This window comes from Mytilus californianus, unplaced genomic scaffold (assembly GCF_021869535.1).
Source record: "Mytilus californianus isolate M0D057914Y unplaced genomic scaffold, xbMytCali1.0.p SCAF_4, whole genome shotgun sequence".
In the NCBI taxonomy this organism is placed as follows: domain Eukaryota; kingdom Metazoa; phylum Mollusca; class Bivalvia; order Mytilida; family Mytilidae; genus Mytilus; species Mytilus californianus.
Window position 1 is genome coordinate 76,663,872 of NW_026262690.1, and position 21,309 is coordinate 76,685,180.

Sequence of the window (21,309 nt, forward strand, 5' to 3'; positions counted from 1 at the left end):
TTGCTCTTAATATTCATAATCATCATAATCATATTATTCCACAGATTGACCATGATGATCGTTTAAATATTGCCCTTTATGTTCATAATCATATGATTACACAGTTAGCCTGTGATGATCGTCTGAATATTGCCCTTGATAATCATGATCATATGATTAAACAGTTAGGCCATGATGATTGTTTGATTATTGCCCTTAATATATATAACCATTTGATTACACAGTTAGGCCATGATGATCGTCTGATTATTGCCCTTGATAATCATGATCATATGATTAAACAGTCTGGCCATGATGATTGATTGATTTTTGCCCCTGATAATCATGATCATATGATTGAACAGTTAGGCCCTGATGATTGTTTGATTATTACCATTAATATTCATGATTATCTGATTACGCAGTTTGACTATGATGATCGTTAGATTATTGCCCTTAATATTCATGATTATATAATTACATAGTTTGAACATGATGATCGTTTGATTATTGCCCTGAATATGCATGATTATCTGATTACACAGTTTGAACATGATGATCGTTTGAATATTGCCCTTATATTCATGATCATCTGATTACACAGTTTCGAACATGACGATCATTTGATTATTACCCTTAATAACCATAATCATATGATTGAACAGTTAAACATGATAATCTATTGATTATTGCCTTTACTATTCATGATTATCTGATTACATATTTTTGATTATTGCCCTTAATATTCATAATTATCTAATTCAAGGTTTGATTATTACCCTTGATATTCATGATAGATTAGATAATGTAATATCACACTTTGATCATGTTAATCATTTGATTATTGCCCTTATTATTCATGATCCATGATTCCAGCATTTTGAAAAAGGGGGTGAGGCCCTATGGAAAACCAACGTTTGGAGCAATATGTTTAAAAGTCTATACATTTATCATATATGAAGCTCCCTGCCCCCTCTAAATCCGCCTTTGATGATCATGTGATTACAGGGTTTAATCATCATCATCATTTCGAATCGATTGTTTGATTATTGTCCTTCATAACCTGGTTTAATCATGTCGATAGTTTCGATTTCTGCCCTAAAAATTCATGATCATGTTATTATATCGGTTGATCATTTTATTAGTTTGAATACTCCCCTAATGTTTATGATTATTTGGTTACACTTTGATCATGTTAATCATGTTAGTAGTTTGATTACTGCACTGGAATTACAATATATATATATAAAGCCTGTACCTAAGAACCATATCAACAATACATACATGTCATATAGACTGTACCTAAGAACCATATAGACAAAACTTATAACCTGAACCTAAAAACCATATAGACAATTAATAAAGCATATATCTAAGAACCATAAACAATACATGTACCCTATATCTAAGAACCATATATGATACATATAAACTAAACATAAGAACCATAGAAAATACATTAAGCCTATATCTAAGAACCATAGAAAATACATATTGACTGTACCTAAAGACCATAGACAACATATCAAGCTGATATCTAAGAATTATAGACAATATATAACGCCTTTATCTAACAACTATATACTATACATATAGACTGAACCTAAAAACCATATAGACCAAACATATAGCCTTTCTCTAAGAACCATAGATAATTCATATAAACAAAACCTAAGAACCATAGACCATACATGAAGCCTTTATCTGAGACCCATAGACAATACATATAGACTGAACATAAGAACCTTAGACAATACATATAGACTGTACCTAAGAACATAGACAATATATGTAGCATATATTTTAAAACCATAGACAATACATATAGACTAACCTCAGAACCATAGGCAATACATATAGACTTAACCTAAGAACCATAGACAATACATATGGACTGAACCTCAGAACCATAGGCAATACATATAGACTATATCTAAGAACCATAGACAATACATAAAGAGTGAACCTAAGAACCATAGGCAATACATATAGACAATATCTTAAGAACCAAATACAATACATATAGACTATATCTAAGAACCATATATAATACATATAGACTGTACCTAAGAGCCATAGACAATCCATATAAAATATATCTAAGAACCATATACAATACATATAGAATATATCTAAGAACCAAAGACAATACATATAGACTATATCTATGAACCATAAACAATCCATATAGACCATATTTAAGAGCCATACACAATCCATATAGACTATATCTAAGAGCCATACACAATCCATATAGACCATATCTAAGAGCCATACTCAATCCATATAGACTATATCTAAGAACCATAGACAATACATATAGACTATATCTAAGAAGCAAACACAATACATATAGACTATATCTAAGAACCATAGACAATCCATATAGACTAAATCTAAGAACCATAGACAATAAATATAGACTATATCTTAGAACCATAGACAATACATATAGACTATATCTAAGCACCATAGACAATAAATATAGACTAAATCTAAGAACCATAGACAATCCATATAGACTAAATCTAAGAACCATAGACAATTAATATAGACCATATCTAAGAGCCATAGACAATACATATAGTCTATATCTAAGAACCATAGACAATACATTTAGACTATATCTAAGAGCCATAGACAATACATATAGACTATATCTAAGAAGCATACACAATACATATAGACTATATCTAAGAACCATAGACAATCCATATAGACTAAATCTAAGAACCATAGACAATAAATATAGACTTTATCTTAGAACCATAGACAATACATATAGACTATATCTAAGCACCATAGACAATCCATATAGAATATATCTAAGAGCCATAGACAATACATATAGACTATATCTAAGAGCCATAGACAATCGATATAGACTATATCTAAGAGCCATAGACAATCCATATTGACTATATCTAAGAACCATAGACATACATATAGACTATATCTAAGAACCATAGACAATCCATATAGACTAAATCTAAGAACCATAGACAATAAATATAGACTATATCTTAGAACCATAGACAATACATATAGACCATATCTAAGAGCCATAGACAATCCATAAAGACTATATCTAAGAACAATAGACAATACATATAGACAATATCTTAAGAACCAAACACATTCCATATAGACTAAATCTAAGAACCATAGACAATAAATATAGACTATATCTTAGAACCATAGACAATACATATAGACCATATCTAAGAGCCATAGACAATCCATAAAGACTATATCTAAGAACAATAGACAATACATATAGACTATATCTAAGAGCCATAGACAATCCATATAGACTATATCTAAGAACCATAGACAATACATATAGACTTTATCACAAAGCCATAGACAGTTCATATAGACTAAAGCTAAGAACCATAGACAATAAATATAGACTATATCTTAGAACCATAGACAATACATATAGCCTATATCCAAGAACCATAGACAATTCATGTATAATATATCTAAGAACCATAGACAATACATATAGAGTATATCTAAAAACCATAGACAATCCATATAGAATATATCTAAGAACCATAGACAATCCATATAGACTATATCTAAGCACCATAGACAATCCATATAGACTATATCTAAGAGCCATAGACAATCCATATAGACTATATCTAAGCACCATAGACAATCCATATAGAATATATCTAAGAGCCATAGACAATCCATATAGACTATATCTAAGAACCATAGACAATCCATATAGACTATATCTAAGAACCATAAACAATACATATAGCCTATATCCAAGAACCACTGACAATTCATATAGACTCAACCCAAGAACCACAGACAAAAAACTGAGACAATACAAATTGCATGTACCTATGAACTATAGAAAATACACAACCTGTACCTGAGAACCATAGACAATACATATAGCCTGAAATTCCTGAATGTAAGATCTATTGCTCAAGCATGACATTCAATCTTTGGGGGACACTATACAATGGCTTAGTACCACAAGCATTATTGGTAAACTTTATATAAATATAATAGCATTCCAATTTCTTCTGGCATTCTGGCCTTCGACCAACAAAAATTGTCTGCCTTGAAGTAAGTCAATGCTGCAAAAATCAACCAAATCAATAGATTTAAATTTAGTCAAGCCTGAGATGTGAGGAATGTTAAATCACACATGATTTAGAGGGGGTATAGAACATACAGCCAGCACAACATATACATCTTGTTTCCCACTTTACTTGTGCAGGCCTAAGTTTCTTTATTTCTTTTGGTAATAATGATTCATAAAAATAAATGGTAGTGCATAATACATGTAATAGCTGTTCTAGTTTGATAAATAATTTACTATATTTATTTATAGGACCAAGAAAACAACAAGGAAGAATGGGAAAAGGCGAAGAAGCTGGTTAGTTAAATTTAAATAACCCAACAATTTCTACTAGGAGTTCTACCTTTGATACTTTAGATTTATATATGCAGCTACATCCATTAATTTGGATCAATTTTGTTTTTCGTTGATTGAGAAAAATCATACTTTAATGGATATTTGGATTCATGGTTTTGCAAAAGGCTGCATTCAAGCTAATACAGAATGGCTTCTTTATTAAATACAATGTATTTAAATTTGTAATAGCGGTTTACCCATGCCCAAGAAAGCGACAAAAATGTGTATTCCACAAATAATTATGAAGCCACAATCCTCAAAATTTGATATAGGTCAAAATATCTTATGTTTGGCATTTTCGTTAAATTTGTTATAGGTGTAATACCACCAAATCATAGTACGTCACATCCAGTTGCATACGAAAATAGGTCGAAAAAAAATATTCCCTTGAATTTGACAGTTGTAGGTAATTGATCCTACATTTCATTGCAGTAAAACATTTCTGGGTCATAAACATATATCTTGGGTATTTCAAAGCACCATTATTTTTTTATTTGGGGTTTCTGTAGAATATTTTGGAAACTTGAGGTTACATGGTTACTAAAGCTTGTACACAGGTTAAAAAGGGGGAAAATTTGATAGGTTAACTTCCAGTGATGGTTATTTTCTTATATACAATGAAATGTTATGTGAAATTTTTTCTATAGTACTGGACAGGATAAAACTTTACTCATGCCAAGTATTTCTTTATTTGAAACAAAGATAAATTCTGCACAATTTTTTTAAAAGTGCAAATTTAACAAAGACTAATAAGGGAAAATCAATGGTGGTATTACACCTTATACATCTAAACTGATAATTTTGATCAAATTGTTCTTTTTAAAAGTTTACATTGACCAAAAATAATCACAGAGAAGAAATAGATTTTTACCTATGTTTTCTAGGTACTCTGAACACTTGTTCTGTCCAAGTCTTTTTGGAACATTTCTTTTTACTTCCAGGTGAATAAAATGTTTGAAAATGGTGAGACCGTGGTGTCCGTTATATTGAACAAAGAAACCAAGTCCATTGAGTTCTGAAGTAAGCACACAAATGGTACAATATCTATTCATGAGTACACTATATTGATTAGGAAATACAGTTGTGGCATTAAATGATCATAAACTATTAAGGATCCAAAGTACATGTTGAAAAACGAACAAACCATAATATATCGAGAAAAAAAACATATATTGAGATTTTTTTAGCTGAGGCAACTATCCATCAGATACCACATATCTAAGCAAGTAAATGTCATCATATGGTCATGTAACAATGAACAAAAACTATACTAGAAATTAAGCTATGAAAGCTAGTAACATGACAAAACGTCTTAGGACAATAACTTACTAAATGAGTACGGGTTAACCATGTTAATGAGGGCTCAACCTTCCATTAACCAGAGAAAGTGGTGTTACAGCACAAATTGAGAACTAACTGTAAAACCAGTTGAAAAAGGCTTGACTCATCAAATCAATACAAAGCCCCATTATTCAAAACCAATTAAAAAAAATAAAAAACAGGTTTTCAAGACTGAAATATCAATCAGTTTACCTCCAGTGGATTTAATATGAAGATGCAATTACCAGTCTAAGAAAACCATGACACTGTGCAATTCCAAAACTTAAGTATCAAACAATATGTAGTTCCTGAAGTGTTCACAACTGTATAAAAATACATATTTAGTTATGTTTTAATTTATATATAACAAAATCAATTAAAGAACAGATAAAAATTGTTAAGTTGATTACCTTTTAGAATTAGTATTAAAAGAATGGATAACTTTACATGTATTCATGTCTGGTCATGTACCAGTATGCACTATAATAGCTTTTTGAGATAAGTGTTTTTAATTTTAGTTAATGTGTTTCAAAGGACACATTATTTAATTTAGCTACCTTTGTACTGAAAGAAGATCAATGACAACTTTTTATGTGTAACTATACATTTTTTCTCCTAGATTTTATATGTGTTCTAATTTTTTTACAGAATGTGTAGGGCTTAAAATACATCAGCCCAGCACATCCAGGTTTGAACATCCTCAGGATATTCTTCAGGGTGTTTAGAACAGAACAATGCAAGTTGCTAAAAGACTGCCAATGGCTGACAAGAGAAATGTATGACATAGTGGGATGCCATTAGCTGGTACAATTGTCATGGAGAATAAGGTGTTCAGCGTGTGGCAGGTGGTCACACTTTTAATGTGTCAATACAACAACACATGAGGGACATGTAGTATAATAGAAAATGAAAGCGACAATTTATGTAAAAAAGAAATATTCTTTTTTATGCCCCACCTACATTAGTAGAGGGGCATTACATTTTCTAGACTGTTCGTTTGTCCGTCTGTCCCGCTTCAGGTTAAAGTTTTTGTCAAGGTAGATTTTGATGAAGTTGAAGTCCAATCAACTTGTTATTTAGTACACATGTTCCCTATGATATAATCTTCCTAATTTTAATGCCAAATTAGAGTTTTGACCCCAATTTCACGGTCCACATAGAAAATGATAGTGCAAGTGAGGCATCCGTGTACTATGGACACATTCTTGTTTTTATATGCATACATTTTCAGTGATGTATTTAAGCTAAAAAGTTTGTTGTAATTAGAACATCTTAATAATCCATATCTCAATTGATTTTGAACAAATTTCTTAGATATTTATGTAATTGATACAAAATTGATTTTTCATGTGACAGGAAATGCTGAAATACAACCAGGGGATAAATTTAGAAAATAAATATTTGTGAATCTTTTATTTGTCTTTTTATTTCTTTGTATATGGCATTGTTTAGATTGCATGACCAACCAACCTGTATTAGGTTATATACTCTTTATTCATGTATGATTTGATTTTATTGTATTTAAATGTTGTAAAATATAATTGGAAAGCCAAAAATATTGTTTACTCAGTCATCTAATATTTACGCGTATCAAAATTATTACAAATGCAGCCTTCTTCCTACAATGAAAGCACAATCCCAATTTATGAGCATTTACTTGTACTGGCTAATACTGGGAAAAACAGTGGACCATGATATGCCCAAGTATGCTGCAGAGCCAAAACAACACTTTGATTCTGTCAAAATATTATTGAAATTCACTAACAAAAAACTGTTGAAATATACAAACATATATAACATTTAGAGTAATTAAGGCGAGAATACATTGAGGACTGTAAAGTTATACATACAACCTGTGACCAATTATCTTCGTTTGACCATAAAACTGTGTGAAAATATCGTATACACTACCAAATGCAACCAAGTGACAAAATTCTAGATGTGAACAGTGTCTCTTCATAACCATAGCCTATATTAATACTGTTGTGTAATGTTGGAAGGAATAACTGGTTGAATTTTCAAATAAAAATACAGAGTAAAGGCGTATATTAATCAAATATACTAGTATATCTAAGGTTCAAATCTACAGGTTCTTTTTACATGGTTTATATATATATATATGGCTCTCATATGAAGTAGTTTTTATAATGTGGAGTTCTTCGATACAGGTTGTTTTAACAGGTAGTTCATGGTTCTTAAAACAAAAGGATTCAAATTGGTATGTGTCTTAATCACTGGTTATGTTAAAAAGCCTTGTAAGGTTCTTCAATACAGTTAACGTTTTTGTTGGGTTTCATGTTGCTCAGTCTTTAGTTTTCTATTTTGTGTTTTGTATAATTTTGTTTGTTGGTCTTTTTTAGCCATAGTGTTGTCAGTTTATTTTCGGCTTATGATAGATATAAGAAGATGTGGTATGAGTGCCAATGAAACAACTCTCCATCCAAGTTACAATTTATAAAAGTAAACCATTATAGGTCAAAGTACGGTCTTCAACACAGAGCCTTGGCTCACACCAAACATCAAGCTCTGAAGGGCCCCAAAAATTACTAGTGTAAAACCATTCAAACGGGAAAACCATTCAAATGGGAAAACCAACGGTTATGAGTTTGAATGTCTCTTTAGTATCTTTTGCCTCTGTTGTCTATACATAACATGGTTCTTAGATACAGGTTGGTTTTAAAAGAAAATTAGTTCAATATGATGGATTTCTATACATAGTGTGTTTCTGGATACACGATGTCTATAATATCAAGATACACGTTGTCTGGGTATGGTTCCTAGATTCTAGTTTTCTATATTTCGTATGGTTCCTGGATATATGTTGTCTATATACAGTGTGGTTCCTCAATATGAGTTGTCTATAGATGGTGTGGTTCCTAGATACAAGCTGACTATATATTGTGTGGTTCCTAGAAACATGTCGTCTATATAAGGTGTGGTTCCTCGATCTAAGTTGTCTATAGATGGTATGGTTCCTAGATACAAGTTTTAAATAAATGGCATGGTTCATAGAAATAAGTTATTTATAGAAGGTATGGTTCCTAGATATAAGTTATTTATATATAAGGCGTGGTTCCTAGATATAAGTTGTTTATATGTGGTTTGGTTCTTAGATACAAGTTTTCTATAGATGTAATGGTTGCTTGATACAAGTTTTAAATACATAGTATGGTTCCTAGATATAAATAAACTCATCATAGATACCAGGACTACATTTTTTATTTACGCCAGACACGCGTTTCGTCTACAAAAGACTCATCAGTGATGCTCGAATCCAACAAAGTTAAAAAGGCCCAAAAAAGTATGAGGTTGAAGAGCATTGAGGACTAAAATTCCTAAATTTTTTGCCAAATACAGCTAAGGTAATCTATTCCTAAGGTTATCTTAAGATGGCGTGTTAAGATGGCGTGGTTCTTAGATACAAATTGTCTATAGATGGTGTGGTTCCCAGATACAAGTTTTAAATAAATGGTATGGTTTCTAGAAATAAGTTATTTATTGAAGGTATTGTTCCTAAATACAATATATGGTATTGTTTCTGGATACGGATACAAGTTGTCTTTAGATGGTATGGTTCCAAGAAATAACTTAGTCTTATGGAGATGAAACGCGCGTCTGGCGTATTAAATTATAAGCCTGGTACCTTTGCTAACTATTAGCATGTATTATTGTATTGTTTGTTTGTGTATTTCTTTGTCCTGAAAGTTCTTGCATTTATTTGTACTGTAGTCCTGTCATGTAATGTTGTCCTTTTAGTGTTATATTTAACATTGCCATAAAAGCACGAGGTTTGGCTAGCCACAAAACCAGGTTCAACCCACCATTTTTTCTTAAAATGTCCTGTACCAAGTCAGCAATATGGCAGTTGTTATCTTATAGTTCGTTTCTGTGTGTGTTGCATTGTCGTTTGGTTTTTTGTTGCACTTTAGTGTTTCTGTTGTTTCGTTGTTTTCCTCATATAGTTGATGTGTTTCCCTCGGTTTTAATTTGTACCCCGGATTTGTTTTCTTTCAATCGATTTATGACTTTCGAACAGCGGTGTACTACTGATGCCTTTATTTATCTATATATTGCTTGGTTCCTAGATAGCAGGTGTCTACAGACGGTGTGGTTACTAGATATAAGTTATCTATATATGGTGTGGTTCCTAGATACAGGTTATCTTTATATGGTTTTGTTCCTCGATATAAGTTTTTTATAGATGTTGGGGTTCCTAAATACAAGTTGTCTATAGATGGTGTGGTTCCTTAGTACATGTTGTCCATATATGGTGTGGTTCCTTGATTCAAGTTGTGTACAGATGGTATGGTTCCTAGATATATGTTATCTATAGAATGTGTGGTTCTTAAATTTATACAAGTTGTCATTTATGGTGTTGTTTCCTCGGTATAAGTTGTCTATAGATGGTATGGTTCCCCAATACAAGATGTCTGTAGATGGTGTGATTCCTAGATACATGTTGTCTATAGATTACTCTACCACTTGGAACTCATATGTCAATATCTTCCTTTTAAGCAGCAATTTCCTATTAAGGAAATCATGATAGGGAATGCAAACTTTTGAATATCATATCAACTGTGAGTTAAATAATCTATATGCAGCTGCTTCTGGGATGTCATTACATAGAAACGGAAAATGTACAGTGGGAAGCTGAATCATCTCTATATTGTCGTAAAGTTTTGATCTCAGCCGATACTCATTGTCAATTTTAGATATAAGTCATGATATGAGGCAGATTTATCTGTATATTGTGTATCCTTAATTTCACGTTCAATGGGATAGATTTGTTCAACATAGTCACCAAACTTTGAATTATTCAATGTGATGACCTCATCTAGATAGCAAAAAGTGAACTCATAAATTATAATGCTAGCTTCTTTTCATTCTTCCGTAGAAGCTCCGTATGGAGTCTGTCTCATGTGAATAACGGAACAATTCGGCAGGAAGAAGAGCCCAGTTGCTTTCCATGGGATTCGGTCGATAGTTTGTGGGAAAAAAACGTCCTCCGAACGTGATATAAATTGTATCAGAGTTTTTTGTTTGTTTACAAAGTACGATTTATTCAACCCTAAACAAAGACTTTTGAAGCTAGTTGGCCATTTATTTTTCATGAAACGAAGCAGAATCCATTAAAAGCTTCAATAATAATTGTATGTACTGTAACACATTATAATTTTATTCAACAAATAATGCTTGTTACAATTACTATCAAGATTCAAAACTTTTCTTGACGTACCCTTTTAATTCGAATAATCTCTTACAACATTCAATTTATACTGTTTTAAATAGCTACATATCTTATACCAGAAGATCCAAATACCTCAGACAACAATCATAGAATGAATCAAATAGCTATATACTTCATACCTCAAGGTCGAATTGTCTCAAAACTTATAGACTGTACTAAAAAACAACATACCTTATACAATTAGGTCAAATAACCACACGCAACACTTATAGAAGAGGGACGAAAGATACCAGAGGGACAGTCAAACTCATAGATCGAAAACAAACTGACAACGCCATGACCAAAAATAAAAAGACAAACAGACAAATAATAGTACAGATGACACAACATAGAAAACCAAAGATTAAGTAACACGAACCCCACCAAAAACTGGGGGTGATCTCAGGTGCTCCGGAAGGGTAAGCAGATCCTGCTCCACATGTGGCACCCGTCGTGTTGCTTATGTTATTACAAATCCGATAAATAGTCTAATTCGGTAAGTCACATTCGTGAAAAGGGAGTGTATTGTAGTTACGACATAAGGAACATATCCGATATCATCTGTGAAACGGTTATTCCATAACGGTCAACCAACTCGTGATGGCGTCCGTAAAATTTACGAAGGGATGACTTCAACTTCATCATTTGGAACTCTTGGTTTAATAGCTTCCTTGTGAGCAGCAATCCTCTATCAAGGAAATCATGATAGGAAACACAAGCCCGGGAATATCGTATCAATTGGGAGATATATACTCCTTATGCAGGCGCTGCTGGAATGTTGCTACATAGAAATGGAAAGTTCACAATTGGGAAGCTGAAATCATCTCTTTTGTCGTAAAGTTTTGTTTTCAACCAACCCTCATTGTCAATTTCTAGATGTAAGTCAAGATATGAGGCAGACTTAACTGTATCTGTAGTATCCTTTATCTCTAGTTCGATGGGATAGATTCGTTCAACATAGTCACCAAATTTTGTATTATTTAGTGAGAGAACATCATCTATATAGCGGAATGTAGAGTTAAAGGATATTGCTAACTTCTTATCTTTCTTCCTAAGAAGTTCCTGTATGAAGTCAGCCTCATAATAATAAAGAAACAAGTCGGCAAGAAGAGGGGCACAATTGATTCCCATTGGAATTCCGACAGTCTTTTGAAAAACACGTCCTCCAAACGTAACAAATATGTTGTCAATCAAGAAATCAAGCATCTTGATAATGTCAGTTTCAGAGAATTTTTTGTTTGAATCAGAGTGATTCTTTACAAAGTCTTTATACCCAGCAGGCACAACAACGTTGATTCAACATTGAATAAACGTCAGATTTCAACGTTGAATCAATGTTGAAAAGTAGTGTTGGATTGAAAATTGATATGACGTTGAAAACATAACGTTGATTCAACGTCAGCTCCCAACGTTGAAAATAGGTTGAATTTTGGTCTAAATTTGGTCGGTGTATGTTGAAAACAAGTCGATTGCTGGTCGAACTGTGGTCAAAGAAAGTTGAAATCAGGTCGAATGTTGGTTGTACTGTGGTCAATGAAATGTGAAATCAGGTCGAATGTTGTTTCTACTGTGGTCAGTGTATGTTGAAATCAGGTCGAATGATGGTTGAACCGTTATCAGTGTATTTTCAATGAGATTTCTGCTTGTTCGAATATTTCCCTTTTTATATTTCTCTACATTTTATGATTACAGCTAATTTCCTAATGCATGTAGAGTAAGACTTTGGTTAGCTTGCTTGCTTTGTTTGTATATTGTACAACTGTTATTGGGATAACGTCCAATCAAACTTAAATATAATTTATACAGAATAACTATGCCTGTCTATATTGTTAGCAGATGTTAATCTTAATTACAATGTTTGAGCTAACGTTTATACAAACATAGCAAGCAAGCTAACCAAAGTCTTACTCTACAGGCATTTGGAAATTAGCTGTAGGTGGACAATAAGTCATTCCCTTTGTTTCGGTAATACTGGTAAGGAGACCACTCACTTCTGAGTCTGGTATTTATAATACAAGACTTGACAAGAAGAACAGGCACAACTTTTAACCTTACCAGGCATAGATAATTTGAAACTTTATTGTTGTGTCATACACAAAATATGTTTGTGACATAAACTAGTAGTTATACAACAAGTTGCTCACATATGCATCTTACAATTTCAAACAAACACAAACTGAATACTTAATTTTATTTAAAAAAAATAGTCCTTCTGCAAGACACATTCCCAGATATTTCAGGGGCATATTTTAGGCATCTTGCACAGTAGTTCCATATTGTGGTCTCCATTGCACATTCGTAACTACAGCATCTGCAACAGAAAAAAACATATTGTACTATCTTTATCATATTAACTTGATTAATATCATTATGCAGCTCAAATAAAGAACACTACTGTCATATGTGAACAAATAATCTCTGTGCAATGCTATTGTTATTTATTTAAAAATTTATCAAGAGCGACCATGTGGGTTTTTTTTTAAACTTGAGTTCAGATAGTAAAAAATAAATATTTTTAATAGAAAAAAAAACCTATACTAGATTTTAGTAGACAAAGATGCTAGAGCACATTTTAAGAAATTGTGACAAAATCTCACACATTTTTAATGTGGAAAAACAATGGTATATATTTCAATACTCACCCCCTTATTATTTCAAACAAGCTTGAACCACGAAAGGCATGTTTATTCTTTTACCCGATATGTATTTTTCAGACATGGGTTTATTGGTAAGACATCATCTACAAAAAAAAACACTTTTAAGTGCAGCATTTCCAAATTGTTAACTCCCTCTTTAACTTTAAAATAAAAACGCGTACAAAATTTGGACTTCCAAAACCTTTCATTTGGGGACTTTCCGTTTTGAATTTTCCTCGGAGTTCAGTATTTTTGTGATTTTACTTTTTTTCATGAATTGGTTGAAAACCCTTTAAGTCCAACTATTTGTATTGTAGCATTACAGGAAATTTATCCTGCAGAATCCAACAAGATTCTGGAATCAGTGGCGGATCCAGCAATTTTCATAAGGGGTCCACTGACTGCATAAGGGGGGCTGCTCCAGTCTTCCTTCAGTGATTCCTTATATAATCAACCATTTTGTTCTTTGGCAACGTCCCTAACTCGGCCTCCGGGAATCACAGGCTTTATAATTAATTTTAATCCTAAATCATAGTTTAAAGGTCTCACAATAAGCTAATGGGTTTTCAATCTTTTTTATCTTGACAGTCACTCATCATGAGATACAATACAGCATCACAAGCACCGAGATCTTGACAGTTACTCATCTTGAGATACAAAAATGCCCCACAAGCCCCGAGATCTTGACAGTCACTCATCTTGAGATACAAAAATGCCCCACAAGCACCGAGATCTTGACAGTCACTCATCTTGAGATACAATAATGTACCACAAGCACCGAAATCTTAACAGTCATTCATCTTGAGATACAAAAATGCCCCACAATCACCAAGATCTTGACAGTCACTCTTCTGGAGATACAAAAATGCCCCACAAGCACCGATATCTTGACAGTCACTCATCTTGAGAAACAATAATGCCCCACAAGCACCGAGATCTTGACAGTCACTCATCTTGAGAAACAATAATGCACCACAAGCACCAAGATCTTGACAGTCACCAATCTTGAGATACAATAATGCACCACAAGCACCGAGATCTTGACAGTCACTCATCTTGAGATACAAAAATGCCCCACAAGCACCGAGATCTTGACAGTCACTCATCTTGAGAAACAATAATACACCACAACCGCACCGAGATCTTGACAGTCACTCATCTTGAGATACAAAAATGCCCCACAAGCACCGAGATCTTGACAGTCACTCATCCTGAGATACAAAAAATGCCCCACAAGCACCGAGATCTTAACAGTCACTCATCTTGAGATAAAATAATGTACCACAAGCACCTAGATCTTGACAGTCACTCATCTTGAGAAACAATAATGCACCACAAGCACCGAGATCTTGACAGTCACTCATCTTGAGAAACAATAATGCACCACAAGCACCGAGATCTTGACAGTCACTCATCTTGAGAAACAATAATTTACCACAAGCACCGAGATCTTGACAGTCACTCATCTTGAGATACAATAATGCACCACAAGCACCAAGATCTTGACAGTCACTCATCTTGAGAAACAATAATGCACCACAAGCACGGAGATCTTGACAGTCACTCATCTTGAGAAACAATAATTTACCACAATCACCGAGATCTTGACAGTCACTCATCTTGAGAAACAATAATGCACCACAAGCACCGAGATCTTGACAGTCACTCATCTTAAGATACAATAATGCACCGCATACACCGAGATCTTAACAGTCACTCATCTTAAGATACAATAATGCACCGCAAGCACCGAGATCTTGACACTTACTCCTCTAAAGATACAATAATGCCCAACAAGCACTGATTTCTTTACAGCAACTCCAATTGTTATTATAAAACATCCATAAAACAACGCATCCTATATTGCATGATAGGATCCATACACTTTTTAGTGTTTCCGCAGATAAAGCTTTGGATGGTCATCTTAATTAGATACTTTACTTTAATATAATTCAAAATAAATATTATTCACGTATAATTAACTATATTGATACATGTCATTTTATACCTAAATTCTTCATCAATAGATACTTTCGGCATGGTTGCTTAACGCAAGAAGTAGTTCAACTTTGAAACTTTGTTTACATTCTTCTTCAAATTGCAATAAATTCCAGTCTTTCGTGATACGTGTTATAAAATTAACGTATTCATGCATATAGGTTATGTTTAGATATTAAAACTAAAGGATCGAATATTTACTATTTCCTTGAATTTTTTGTGCTGTAATAATTCAATACTGTCAATTGATAAAGCATTTATTTTGACGTTATCATATACCAGAGACATATATACCTGCATCATACCAACTTTGAAATTAGTAAGATTGTGTATTAATTTGTTATGGTCACACGTGTTTCTTATCTGCCGTATTGCTTCACTTATACCAAGATTAATAAATCCTCGTTAGCACATACTTACAACTTCTCGTCCAATCAAATTGCTTATATTTGCCTTCTAATTTTCATAGTACATACTTTTCCCGTGTACTAAGTAACTACGCATGAATGACCACAAGGGTAAGATTTCATTGTATCGTAATCAAGATATTTAAAACAAAAATTGCCACTGGCTATTTTGAAATAAAATGCTGTGTTCCAAATTAAATTAAATAGTTTGTAATTAGTCTTCACACTGATTTTTAAATATCCTGCTATTAAAATCTTTGGATCTAAAAAATGTTTTTGACAATTGCAAATTTCTTTCATTTAAATATTTAGGGTAATACATATGGTTCTTTATACCTTGATTAGAGTACAACGATATCTTAAAATTATGAAAATGCATCATCCATGCAATTACTTTGTACACAAAAAAGTGTGTACTATGAAACCTTGTGAAGGGAAATTAAAGCAACTTGGTGATAATTTTTTAAACTTTCTTAAGGAAGGTGATCTATTTCGTCATGAATTGATTGATTTATTGATTATCGGTTACTTAATTTCCAGTGGCAAATATTTCATGCATGTTCAGGACGATGTCATGAATTGAAAAACTGTGATTATGTCTGAAGATAATGTGCCAATTATATATACAAACATATAAACATATTCTGATAAATCTTTTAGTTTTTACTTTGAAATAATAAAAAAAAAAAAAAAAAACACAAAACCTATAATCTCTGATCTATTGGTAGTTGCTTTTTAATGCATATCTGCTAGACTATATCTATGGGGACAAACTATCTATATGTTTCAAATTTATTATAGCTTTAGTTTTACTGTGAAATTAAAAAATGTTTTCAACACATGTAAAGCTTCCACTGCAATTTAATTATTGCCTGCTTTTGGTCAATTTATTTGGTCATCTTACCATGTAAGAAGAACATGTATAGTAAAACACCGCTTTATATCAATATACATACTTACACCAGCAGCTACCATCTTTTCATTCTGGAGTCAAGGGCCTTTTGAAATCACATATTTTACAATGATACTAGTGAGTAGATTTACAAAACTTCGTTAATGAGCTCCGTTTTACAAACACCTGTGATACAAGTAGTCAGCCAAAATAAACTATCAATAGACCAATTAAAAGATTACTCGAGTTGTAAATATGTGCTAAATTGGTTAGTCTATGAAAAGGTATATACTATGAAATTAAGAGCTCGGGGCAAGCCCCTCGCTCTAAATTTCATAGTATATACCTTTTTATAGACTAACCTAGACGAATACATGCTGTGAGTGACATCTATTCTGATCAAGAGAAAAGAATTTGTTTGTTTTAAATGTGTTTCAAGGTCAAGAATGCCATGTGTTGTAAATCTTTTGACTTTTAATTACATCAACAAATAAAAGAGCGAGTTTGAGATCACATAGGTGAATTTCAATAATTGGTTTTAATTATTTGCCAGATAAATAAATTCTTCAATTTCTACGATGTTCCATGGTATTTAAAAAAAATCCACCTTTCTGTATCTGCAATGATAGAATACTTTGCCATACGCTTTAGCTTTTTACCAAATAATTGTTCATAAACTCCACACCCCTTTTTCAAGTTTTTACATTATAAGTTGCCTTACCCAATTAAATGTACAAATATATCTTAAGGTCAAGGTGTTCCCCGATGCTTCAAAAATTTGTATCTTGCCTGCTGGATAATGACAACTACGTACATGTATAATTATAAATTATATCCGATAGATCTGCTTAAATCACTATAGTATACTCATACTTACTGGAACAGCGAATAATTACGGCTACATTAATGTTTACATTAAATTATCATATAACTATCATTAAAACAAACAATAAATGAAAATTATACTTACTTTGCACTGCTTAGAGCAACTGTTAACTTGTTGTGGTAATCAAATTGGCGCAAATAAATTCGAAATATCGGCCTCATACGCATGTGCCAATCGGAAAAAGAAATCTGTTTCGCGTTATTGAAATAGTGTATCGCAATTTGAAGATTAATTTATATATGCAACAGTAATCATTGAATTTATTCAAAAACATCAGTAAACCAATATAAATAAAAAGTGAAAATTAAAGCAAAAAGGACTATACAAAATTGGTTCAATCTCATCTTAAATAAAAATTTCGGTCGACACTTAAAGTCATCAACCTTAAATAAACCTTTTATCAACGTTTTATTTTCAACCAATTAAAGCATTGAAAGCATCAACTTAAACTCAATGTTGATTCAACGTTGACAGTTCAACGTTGATATTTTTAACCACAAATCAACGTTGATTCAACAACGTGATTTAAACGTTGATAGGATTGACGTTGATACAACGTTGGTTTTACGTTGATCAACGCTACAACCAAATTTCAACACATTTTCAACGTTGGTTCAACGTTGTGTGCCTGCTGGGATAGACTGTACCAAATAACCATTTACCTTAAACCATAAGGTCCAATTACTAGTACATCATACAACACTTACAGAATTATCAAATGACCGTATACTTTGTATCATAAGGTCCAATTACATCATACAAAACGGTACACACTTTTTTCATATTATATAATTACCATGTAAATCTTTGAATGATGGTTTTTTTTTGTGTTAATATTGATTTTGTTATCAGTAAGTTAAAAGCAAACTCAATGATATTATTGTTATATATATACACACTTTCATTGATCTACAATCTATCGACTCTCGTATCTTGGCATTGCACAAGGTCATGTTTTTCTCTGACTGTTTATGATGTCTTTACACTAAATCCATTGGATGGTGGATGTGTACTGATTAATAATTTAGTCTTGGATGAATGCATTTTTTTTTATATAAGTTGATATTGGCTTTGAACTAGCTGCCGGTAACTTCGATCGAGTACTCTCAGATCTGTACTTAGTGTCTTTATGTTGTTGGGATGTACAATACCCGGTCACGTCCACGTTGTTTTGTTTTATTTATTTCTATGTGTATCATCTGATGAGTTCAGCCTATTTCAACTGATTTTTATAGTTCGGTCTTATGTTGTACTGTTACACCACAGTTCCAGGTTAGGAGAGGGTTGGACTCCCGCTAACATGTTCAACTCCCGCCACATTATGTATCTATGTGCTCACTGCTGGTCCCAAGTCAGGTGCCTGTAATTCAGTGGTTGTCGTTTTTTGTTGTGTTACATATTTGTTTTTCTTTCATTTTTTTTGTACATTATGCCGTTAGTTTTTTGTTTTTTGAATTGTATTACATTAGTGATTTCGGGGCCTTTTATAGCTGACTATGCAGTTTCAGGCTTTGTTCATTGTTGAAGGCCGTACGATGACCTATAGCTATTGATTTCTGTGTCATTTGGTCTCTTGTGGAGAGTTGTCTCATTGGCAATCATACATCATCTTCTTTTTATATATATATTCCTTTTTTTAACTGAACTAGTATACATTATTTTAGGAGCAAACTGAAGCCCGCATCCAGATGTTGGATTTTCTCTATTCGTTAAAGACACATCGGTTGTCTTTTTGACACATTCCCTGTTTCTATATAACCTCTATTCTAGATTTACCTATCAACCATAGACAACATATACAGACTGTATCTAAAACCTACAGACAGCATATACTGGCTCTGTCCAACAAGCACAGACAATATATACACACTGTATCTAGCAATCGCAGTCAATATACACAGAATGCATCTAACAACCACAGACAATATACAGACTGTATCTAAAACCCACAAACAGCATATACAAACTGTGTCTAACAAACACAGACAACATATACACAATGTATCTAGCAACCAAAGACAATATCCAAAGACTATCAAAGAACCACAGACAATATACACAGAATGCATCTAACAACCACAGACAATTTAAACAGACTGCATTTGACAACCACAAACAACATATACACACTGTATCTAGCAACCACAGACAACATATACCCACTGTATCTAGCAACCACAAACAACATATACACACTGTATCTAGCAACCACAGACAATATACACAGACTGTATCTAAGAACCACAGACACCATATTCACACTGTATCTAAGAACCACAGACAACATATACACACTGCATCTAAGAACCAGACAACATATACACACTGTATCTAGCAACCACAGACAACATATACACACTGTATCTAGCAACCACAGAAAACATATACCCACTGTATCTAGCAACCACAGACAATATACACAGACAACATATTCACACTGTATCTAAGAACCACAGACAACATATACACACTGTATCTTAGAACCACAGACAACATTAACAGACTGCATCTAACAACCACAGACAACATATACCCACTGTATCTAACAACCACAGACAATAAATGCAGACAGTATCTTATAACTGCAGTATTGGTGTGCCTTTCCCAAGTAAGGACACTGAAGTTCAGTGGTTGTTGTTGGTTCATGTCTGTCATATTTGTAAATTGATTTTCTATAAGTTAAGACATTAGTTTTCTCAATTGAATTGTTTCATTTTTTTTTATGTTGATGCCTTTTAATGCTGACTATATGGTATGGGTTATTTTTTTCATTGTAGAATTTTGTATGGTTGTCAATAACTGCTAACATCATTTGAACTTTGGTGGATAGTTGTCTCATTGGCAAACATACCATATCTCCTTATTCATATACAGACAATTTATATAGTCTGTATCGAAAAACTGCAGACAATTTATATAAACTTTCTTGAAGAACCACAGACAATATATATAGACTGTATATTATAATCACAGCTAACAAATATTTCAGGTTTATATTATTTTCTCTAATTCTTCGTCAATTTATCCCTTTCTGCACCCATTGTATAAAAAAATTTAATCAACGTGTGGTTCGTTTGATCTCAGTTCTTCATTGGTTAAAATCCGATTAAGACGTCGAATTTTCTTGTTTTCCTCTGAATTTCCTATTGTGACGGCATGATAAAAGGCAACCATGCCTGATGACGTCAGATAGAAAGAACACATCTTTTTGCAGATCATTCGAAAAGAAGGAATAAGTTTGCCTTCATATTGTTAGAAAATCATTAGACAAACAGATTCCACCACCAAATCTCGTGTAATACGATATTTATCCACTCTCGACAGTTAAATTTTAAATATTTAAAACGCTCGGCGAGCCTCTAGTTTTAAATTTGAAAATTTAACTGTCTCGAGTGGATTAATATCGTATCACACTCGATGCAGTGGTAGAATCTATATTTATTAGTTGTTTATAAATATGTGTATACTCTGTAAACAACAGAATTGTAACACAAATGTGTTTAATACCTTTGTTTCTGTT

The 21,309-nt window shown here is 32.7% G+C and overlaps 1 protein-coding gene and 1 long non-coding RNA gene across 2 annotated transcripts in view; one reads left to right on the top strand and one right to left on the bottom strand.

Moving 5' to 3' along the window:
• The window catches only part of LOC127698743 (putative FERM domain-containing protein FRMD8P1), a 61,410-nt gene that overhangs the window by 29,953 nt on the left and 10,148 nt on the right, over positions 1 to 21,309 (bottom strand). The window lies entirely within an intron of this gene.
• Positions 5,388 to 7,156, top strand: LOC127698777 (uncharacterized). The gene is made up of 2 exons (XR_007980954.1): positions 5,388 to 5,443; positions 6,392 to 7,156. It is a non-coding gene; the product is annotated as an uncharacterized LOC127698777 (long non-coding RNA).